The following is a 10,331-nucleotide window of genomic DNA, read 5'->3' on the forward strand; positions in this document are numbered from 1 at the left end:
CAGAAATTACTGATGGGCAAATAGGGTTGTTAGCTGTACACTATACAGGCAGAATCAAAGGATGCAACAAAATCAAAAGCTAACCTCTTAACCCTGAGCTTTTGTAGTTTTCAATCAAGAGCAAACATAAATATGAAGTATTTTCTTAGTTTTCACTGGAAATCTCCAAATGGAATTTCAAAATAGCTGGGAATCTGAAATTCAGTGTAGAAATCTGGTGTTTTCCTGGCATTTCTATTCTAAAATTTACTGGTCAATTGTTGTATGAAATCTCCCATACTTCTTGAACAATTCAACAACAGTTAATCTGACAGTTCACACAGAGCATTTAAATGCCTTTAAACATGATAATGTGATTCCAGTAGCATTTTTACTTTTTCTAAGCCCTAGACTAACAGCTTTGTGAGTCATAAAATGCAGACTTGACTAAGAGGTGAGTATACTGCAGTTGCAAAATTATATATGTTACACAGCCAATGTATATCATATGTAAATGAATACAGTTGGTGAAGGAAAGAGCTGTTTGTATTATAGCACCTTTCCTTTTCTTGCTCTTCTTTTTTATTCTGAAAGAAATAAATAAGAGACATGAAGGCAAATTCAATGTCTACGGAAAGCACTCCACTATGTTAACCTAGCAGCAAAAGGAACAGTAAACAGTTACCGTCTAAAGAATCCTTTAGAGTTCTGCAGAGCATAAGACAATTACTCATTTTGAGGTGACGTGCTTACTCTTTACCCACCTTTCTTTTTTCCTAGACCCAGATCCAAATTGTTTTTCTTCCAGAGAATAGCTTTCTTTATTTCACTTTATTTAACTCCAACAAATACAACTCCTGCGTATACAAACTAGGTTTCTCTGTCAAGGGACACTGAAAATATTCTGGTATTGTTGAAGAGACAAATGCAAAAAACCTTGATTTGGCAGGGTGTTCTTGTCAACAGAGAACAAACCTAGAGGACTCACATGAACAATGAAAACCTTAACCAGAAAAGGGATCACATGAAATAGTATTATTTTAAAAGCACTAAAAGATGTCTCAGAAGTACCTGGCAGGCAAACAAGGAATTTTCTTTGCTTGTTTGTTAGGGTTGTTTTTTTTTTTGTTGCATTTTACAGCACAATATGAAGCCTAGGAACGTTATCGTACTTTGTAGCAGAATTTAAGACTTGGTAAGCGTCTGTATTTTCTTAAAGCTGTTGGATGAGGCTGTGTTTTCTGGCATAGCTTGCCACTGTTTGATAGCATTTTAAAAGCACACTATTCTTGAAATATCAAAACTGAGTGTTTATTAGTTTTATTCTCTGCAAGTTACTTTGCTATGTGTAATGGAATAATTACTATGAAGTTTTGTAGCACTTATTCTCACAGTTGTTTATTACATATGGAGCCTAATTTTGAACTTTTTATTTGCTTTCTTTGCTGTCACTTCCATGGCATTCATAATGTTCATGATGATTTAATTTGAAATTGGACCAGACAGTATTAATGGAAGTTTTAGTGATTCCAGTCATTAAACACATTCCTTTGCTGGCATGTAAATGGGGTTCTTTACAGAGTGCTTATTGGTTTGCTTTCTGCTTAAAGGATGTACATATTTAAATCCATTTCATGAAATAAAACACTGGACAAAAAAGTAGAATCTAGAGGTTTCTCTTTGCAATCATCTCAAAGCACCAGTGTTATGACATGGATATAAATGTGCATCACAGGAAAGGGTGAAAAAGACAACATTTATTCCATATTTAAGAAGGTATTAAGTGTTACAATAGTTGGGGGTTTTTCTTAAGTTGATTCACAAAGGGAAAAAAGAATTTCTATGAAGTCAGGTTTCAGGGAGAAAGCTAAATAATTAAACTAAGCCTAAAAATTAAGACTGTGCTTAATATTTGTTGGAGTTTGGAGGGCTAGGAAGCAAAATGTACACTAAAGATAGGAGAAAATTAATTTCTCAGAAAATACACTTCTCAGTGAGGTTTGTCAGAAAGCTGGTTATTTCTTTGGTCCTAAAATATTTATTTCTTTGTTTCTAATTCCTTTCAGCTTAAGGAGCAAATCAGTCTTCTTGCTGAACTGACTAATTTTCCAAGGAACTGGGTTTTGTTAAACCATGACTGAGAACAGTGGGCAGGCAGAAACAGTAGGACAACACTCAGGAGGGGGCTCTGGACTTAGCAGTAAGGGTTTGGGACATGTAGTTGGGTCCCAAATACAAATGCAGGTCTTCTGGAATCAAGAGAACTCCAAGGGACTTCAGCAAGCTTGCTGCTGCTTGGAAGGGAAAACTGTGGAGGATGTGACTTCTAGCTAGCTCTGGCAGCAGGGTACACAGCAGTAGACCAGAAACTGCTGAGCACAGCATACACATGCACAGCAGCTGTGTTGATGTGCCACAGGAGCTGTCCTTGGCACCCACTAGAGCCACTACCCTAACAAATCAGAGACCTAACCCACTTGGAGCTCCTGAAGCCAGATGCAGCTCTGCAGACCCAGTGGAGCAGGGACACCTGGTGCTTCCCATTGATCTCAGGGACAGGGATAACGGACTCTTCACCTGCAGGGCATGAGCATTGGTGAGGGACTGTGTCACTAAGTAAAGGAGCTCTGGGAAGTGGTTAGCAGGCTGTACAGCATCAGGGATGTTGAGAAAGAGGTTGACTGTGTCTTCTCTGACATCCTGAGGGTCATGAGAGTTTGAGCCCCAGCTCCACTGAAGGAGGGAGATGCAGACCCTATGCCTATTGAGTTGGGAATAAAAGACTCCCAGGATGGAAAAGATTGGGAACTCATGATTTCTGTCACAAGAAGGGTGATTCCTGCTCCACCTGCATATCTGCAACTAGAGATTAAGGCTACTCTCTTATGGTAAACCCTAGCGGTGGGTATTGGGTCTAATACTTTTCAATGTCTCCAATACCTAAAGGAGGCCAACAAGAATGCTGGAGAAGCACTTTTCACAAGGGCATGTAGTGACAGGGCAATGGCTTTAAACTGAAAGTCTTCAAGTTTGGACACATTCAAAGTCTGTCTGATCATTGGACGAGGCCTTGGGTGATATGATTTAACATAAGGTGTCCCTGGCCACGGCAGGGGGGTTGGAACTAGATGATCTTAAGGTCCTTTCCAACCCTAATGATTCTATGATTCTATGATTCTATGATCATGATTCTGGCAACTTGCTCTAGCTTACCCTGCTTTGAGTAGAGTGCTGAACTAGATGTTCTCCAAAGGTGCCTTCCAATCTCACCATTCTGTGAATCTATCAGATTTAACAGAACTAAAATATCTCCGATATTTTTCAAAAAGAGCAAACTACAAATACATGTCCCTTAATATTTCTCTGTTATCTTTGCTGAAGAGTCAATATTTATGTTACTACTTATCCCAAATGCTTAATCTGTTTGAAAGAAATGCTGCATAGGATAGTCCAGCTTCTGACTTCTCCTATTCAACCAAATTAGATACTTAGTTTTGTTTGGTGTACTTTTGTGGGGTAAACAAAATAGATTTGATTAAAAAAGGAAGGTTATGATTGAAATAATTTTCAGCTTTTTCCTCCTTCTTGATAATTTTTAAATGGTTTTGGTTATTAATCTCCCCTCTGATTTTAGCTGTTGCAAGTTCCAATTTTACAGGAACAGTTTTTATCCACAACATATTCAAAACAACCAGAACTAGAACACTTCAGTCCCTAGAACTCTAGGTTCTCTGTTCCCTAGTGAGAGTCTTTGAGAAATATAAATTAAAATTAGTTTCAGTGCATTGAATTAATTATTCCATTTATTGGTTATTATCTTGCTTTGTGGTTTTACGTGCTTCTGAACTGTAGATGGAATTAGAAAAGAAGTGAGAGAGAATCAACTAATTAATCTTGGGCTTCTAAAAGAGACAAAAAGGTTTGAAAGATGAGAAAAAAGCAAAGTAAAAACTTGATTAAACTAAAAAAAAAACAAACCTACAACAAACCTAAAAAAAACTTTCAAAGAGCATATAGCTATGTGAAATATAAATTTAATTCATGTTTATGCACTGCAATTACTCAGCATTTGTGGGTATATAGATGTGTATGTGCAGAAATTTAATGTATTGGCAGAAAAAATATGTGTTTCTATAGCACTCCAGAGATTATGAATAAAATATTTAATTCAGGAGGTTGCAATTACATTTGCTAAATTTTTTCACTGACCTTCCATACTCATGTTGGCCCACAGTGGATGCATGAGCACTGTCAAAAAAGAAAAAGAAAACCACAATTTACCAGGCACAGAAGAAAAATTTAGTTGTTCAGTAGTAAGTGTTATTCAAAACAGGCACCAGGGACAAAAATTTAGAACTGGCATGTATTAGGATGATAAGTCTTAGACTCAAGTAACATATGCCATGTGTCTAAAAAGAAGCATGGCAAACGATGATCTAGCAGAGATTTTGGTAGTTGCTGTATGCAGAGGAGCACCAAGCTGGGCACGAGACCTTACCCCTGAGACCTTAGATGAAGTCAGGTCAACGGAGCGGTTTGCCTTAGTCGATGAGGAATGGGTTAGAGACCAGTTGAGCAATCTGGACATCCATAAATCCATGGGTCCAGATGGGATGCACCCGCGGCTGCTGAGGGAACTGGCAGAAATCATTGCTAGACCACTCTCCATCATCTTTACCAAGTCTTGGGAAACGGGAGAGGTGCCTGAGGACTGGAGGAAAGCAAATGTCACTCCAGTCTTCAAAAAGGGCAAGAAGGAGGACCCGGGTAACTATAGACCGTTCAGCCTCACCTCCATCCCTGGGAAAGTGATGGAACACCTTATCCTTGGTGCCATCTTAAGGCATATCAAGGATTAGAGGGTTATGAGGGGCAGTCAACATGGCTTCACCAAGGGGAAATCATGTTTGACCAATCTCTTAGCCTTTTATGAGGAAATAATACGGTGGATGGATGATGGCAGAGCGGTGGATGTGGTCTACCTTGACTTCAGCAAAGCATTTGACACAGTCTCCACAGCATCCTCACAGCTAAATTGAGGAAGTGTGGACTGGATGATCAGGTAGTGAGGTGGACTGTGAACTGGCTGAAGGAGAGAAGCCAGAGAGTTGTAGTCTATGGGGCGGAGTCTAGTTGGAGGCCTGTAACTAGTGGAGTGCTTCAAGGGTCAGTACTGGGACCGGTATTATTTAATATATTCATCAAGGATTTAGATGAGGGAATTGAGTGTACTATCAGCAAGTTTGCTGATGACACTAAGCTGGGAGGAGTGGCTGACATGCCAGAAGGCTGTGCTGCCATCCAGCAAGACCTGGACAGGCTGGAGAGTTGGACAGGGAATAACTGGATGAAATATAACAAGGGAAAGTGTAGAGTCCTGCATCTGGGCAGGAACAACCCCAGGTTCCAGTATAGGTTAGGGAACGACCTGTTAGAGAGCAGTGTAGGGGAGAGGGACCTGGGGGTCCTAGTGGACGACAGGATGACCATGAGCCAACACTGTGCCCTTGTGGCTAAGAAGGCCAATGGCATCCTGGGGTGTATTAGAAGGGGAGTGGTTAGTAGGTCGAGAGAGGTCCTCCTTCCCCTCTACTCTGCCCTGGTGAGACCCCATCTGGAATATTGTGTCCAGTTCTGGGCCCCTCAGTTTAAGAAGGACAGGGACCTGCTGGAGAGAGTCCAGCGCAGGGCAACAAAGATGATTAAGGGAGTGGAGCATCTCCCTTATGAGGAAAGACTGAGGGAGCTGGGTCTCTATAGTTTGGAGAAGAGGAGACTGAGGGGTGACCTTATAAGTGTCTATAAATATATAAAGGGGGAGTGTCACGAGGATGGAGCCAGGCTCTACTCAGTGGCAAACAATGATAGGACAAGGGGTAATGGGTACAAACTGGAACACAAGAGGTTCCACTTAAACTTGAGAAGAAACTTCTTCTCAGTGAGGGTGACGGAACACTGGAACAGGCTGCCCAGGGAGGTTGTGGAGTCTCCTTCCCTGGAGACATTCAAAGCTCGCCTGGACGCATTCCTGTGTAACATTATCTAGGTGTTCCTGCTCCAGCAGGGGGATTGGACTAGATGATCTTTCGAGGTCCCTTCCAATCTCTAGCATACTGTGATACTGTGATACTGTGAGACCCACTAGCGTGACATGTGGCACTGCAGCCAGACAAAAAAAAAAAAAATAATTAATCTGTCAAAAGGAATCATGCTATATTAACACTGGCAAACTGCATCTTGACTTCATGTGTCACATTTCTTAAACCTTAGTATTATTGGGTCAAGGCTGAAGCTGGGTATGAATTTTGCAATGCACATCACATGGTGATGCACACCGTGGGCTTATCAGCCTTGGTCTCTGCAGTCATAAATGTCTCTTCCCATTTTATAGTAAGGACTTACCATAGAACAAGGAGACAGCTTCTTCTTAGACCGGTATCTGTACCAGTTTTGCTCTAGGTTATATATGTAAATCTCTACTTACCATATAAAATATGCCCCCTCCTATCAGAAGCAAGATACCTATATTACTATCTCACCCGATATATATAGTACACTAGCAGCAGGTTTATATTTGCCTCTGGTTAAAAAAATATTGGCTTATATGGAAAAGAAACCAGTGTCTCCAGGTACTTGAAGACACAATGACTTATGCAAAATACTGAAAATTTCAATACTGTATATGCACATTACCTAAAATTATAGTATGCCTTAAAGTTTTCTTATAGTATTTCTGATTTTGTAAGATACATATATTTATTTGATGAGCCTAAGACCCAGCAAAATTGTGGTCTTGCAAGGCTCAGTCCTGAATTAATAAACACATCCAGAATTGTCTATGTCCTAAAATATTCCAACCCTAACCCTCTGGCAAGTGGGATATTTAAGCACAAACAAATGAAGATGCATCTATATGTTCTAGCACTTTGGCTGCAGTAATTTAGTGAGATGAGATTTAATGAAGACCAAGATAATACTCAGTACAAATATAAACAAGAAAGCTTCTCTACTAAGTCATAAAGGAAGAGATTTAGGAGCATACAGAGGGTAATTGTAAATAAATCAAATGAACTCCCAGTACAATGAATTTTGAAAAGTTCCAATCTGGAATTTATATACATATGACACTGATGACACATTTGTAGAGCAGGAAAAATTATTCTTGAGGTTCTACTTTGCTATTCTCCTGAAGGTACTTAAGCACAAAGAAGTAGCTGTAGTCTCAAGTGTAAATCTTTAAAATTATTATCTGTATCTATCTCCCTTTCAGGAGTACACAGTTTCTAGTGCTTATTTCTACATAATAGTGGAGAGTATTTAAAAAAAAAAAAAAAACAAACACAAAACTTTACAGAATTATCTGTTTCCAAATTGGCACTTGGGCTTCAGAAATGCTGGGGGGGCTATGAGGACAGTATTTATTTAACCCAGATAGATTACAGGTTAAAATCAGCAGAGCCAGTTTATGACAGGCTTTGGCTAGAACTTTGAAGTGAATCCAATTCTACCTTTTTCTTAGAGTAAGCATACTAAAAGCCTTCAGAAGTGCTACGAATAACTAAAGTGAGGTTACATTTGAATGCAAATTAAAATAGTGTCACTAGAGTAGCATGTTAATATACTGTTAGGGGTGGCATAGTATTCTCTTTCTCCTGTGGTCTTCCACTTGAACCCAGACAAGACAGAACAAAAAAGCAATATTTCTTCATTTCTTCCTACTGCTCAAGAACAGCTTTTTTTTTAAAAAAAAAAAAAAAAAAAATCACAACAAACGAAATCATGCACATAAAAAAAGGACAAATCTGTGATACTAGTGTATTGTCAAACCAATCTGCTGCCCAAGGTGCTGTCAGTAGTACATTTCCTATCTATTAGTTGGGATTGAATGACCATTTTTCTGAGTGGCCTTAAAAGTGTAAACCACATTTTCTCAAAGTCTTCCATTCCTCCTATAGTTGGAACATCACTTTTCTTAAAATATTTCCATCTTTGTGTTTCCCGTGATGATCTTTACTAGCAATTTTTCCTCAGTTCCTGGGATGAGTCACTTTCTCCTACCACAATTGTTGAGATTTAGATGCTCTGGCTACAGGTTTATTTTGCAGTTCAGCCATTAAGAAAAAACACTATCTGTTGCCTTTTTTCCTCCAATAAGACTTTTTTTTTTCCAGGCAACAGAAGGGTAATTCAACTTATTTGAGAATGTAATGAAATGTAGAATGAGAATGCTTATTCTTTTTGAAGCCAATCTAGGATAACTATCTCAGACTTTGACATCTGAAGGTAGGTGAGATGAATCCCAGTCCATTTAACTTTTAGTTCATTGCACAGTAGATGTGTTATCCAAAAGTCAGCTGCTAAAATACTGCAGGAAGATTATGCTGATACTTCTGCTTCTCTACACTGTCAACTGCCAATCAAATTTTTCCCTTTCTCAGTTTTGTTTTGTTTTGTTTTTTTTATCTAACACTTTAATTAAACACATTTCTCTTAACGCTTTCATGCATTCTTTTTCACATTTATCAGAGTGGTTTATGGATCATGATAAACCCCTAAAGTTAATGTGTTATCACTTTGGTTTTTGTAATGATCTATGGTGAATCACAGTTTAAAAGTCTGAGACTCTTCAACAGTTATAAGGCCTGAGGAAATTTGGAATTGAAAAATTAAAAGCCACCCCAACAAAACAACAACATGAAATTACACAAAGATAAGTGAATAAGATTATTATTGAAATAGGTTGCAGACTACAGCTGTGGGCTATTTTTCTGAAGTATCCACACTGAAATATAATGGAGTAATTAGCCACCCTCAAAAATAACCCAGAGGGCTAGACACACTATTGCATGTGGCAAGACATAGTACTCCTAAGAAGTCAATGTTTCTGGACTGGAATGATCACTGGTGCACCAGCTCCTTGTATTCTGGCAACACTGAAACCCCTTCACAGCAAAACGGGGATCTATTATTAGAGGAACAAGAGCTTTTCTGAATGTGTTTGTGGTTGAAGTTCCTGAACAAATCTACAGTTGCTGTTTTCATGATGCTGGAAGCTTCTCTGGGGGAATGTTAGCTCTGGCAGAGGGAAGATAACCTCTCCTATTGCCTAGATCTTTACCAGTCAACCAAGTCTGCCTATAAAAGCAAGAGCAGTTCTCTGCTATTCCTGTGTGAATTTACTAATCCAGGATGTGCTTAATGTTGCATACATCCATGCATAGCATGTATATACTGCATGTGTTGAAAACGTTGGGATCAGGCTCAGCCTGACCTCAAACATGGCTGTATGGCTTTTGGAGGCACATTTTGCAGCATAGGACCAGGGTTTGGCACACTGTGGGTTGATCAAGAGAGCCATCTGGTAAGCTTGAAACTTGGGCACTGTTTAAGGGTCAGGTCTTTTCCCTGGCCCTTTCTTTGGTCATTTCAAACAGCTCTGTTGAAGACAGAGCTTCCATAAGAGGGGCTTGCTCTATGCTGAGCTGATGGATGCCATCTATATAAGCCATATGGAATCAAGGCCCAGGTTTGGTTCCTGACACTCTCTGTTAGGTATTACCAACACAAATCTGTCACTTCAGATGTGACTGTGTCCCTCTGCACAGCAATCTTCTGTGACAAGGGTAGAACAGAGTGAAAGAGCTAAGGAACATTTTAACCCTGCATGCTAAGTACGACAGGGTTTCCTCTTCTCGGCTTCCTGCTATCTGGATGGTTTACCTTAAAAGTAAGGTACATTTGCAAAACATAGCAGAAAGGATGGGCAGCCTGGTCTCTGGCAGAGAGAAGCTGCCAGAACTGCAGTGGGAAGACATAAGGAGGGTGTAGCAGAATTAAGGAGAGAGATAGCAGGCAGAGGGCACATGCACAGGGTAATAGTTTCTGAAGCAACAGAGAGCATCAAGGGATGACAATCACAAGAACTACCAGAACAGTATATAAAATTGCTGTAGTATCTCAGTTTTGAGAGCCATAATATTTTTTATCATGACAGCAGTGTCTAGCAGGGAGGCTGAAGGGGCAAGAAACACAGTTCCACTGACCTGTCTTAGATGTCTCAGACACTGACACCTACACTGTAGGCACCTGTATGTGCATTGGTGAACTCCAGCTTTAAAATTAGCTGAGGTAAATGCTGTAGTAAGTAACATACTCTTCAGCTAAAATACTGCAAAGGCAAAATTTGGTAAACTTAATCTAATCTAGCTGAGGCTAAGGGAGCCCTTACTCTAGGCAGAAGTATCACCATGATAGAGAAAAAGATAAAACAACTGTCAATATGAAAACAGGACCTCATTTAAATAAAAGGAGACTGTAGTTTCTAGCAGTAGATAGATACCTGTTGAAAAGGT

This window comes from Pezoporus occidentalis, unplaced genomic scaffold (genome assembly GCF_034315485.1).
Source record: "Pezoporus occidentalis ecotype Australia unplaced genomic scaffold, CSIRO_AGI_Poc_V1 ctg5, whole genome shotgun sequence".
In the NCBI taxonomy this organism is placed as follows: domain Eukaryota; kingdom Metazoa; phylum Chordata; class Aves; order Psittaciformes; family Psittacidae; genus Pezoporus; species Pezoporus occidentalis.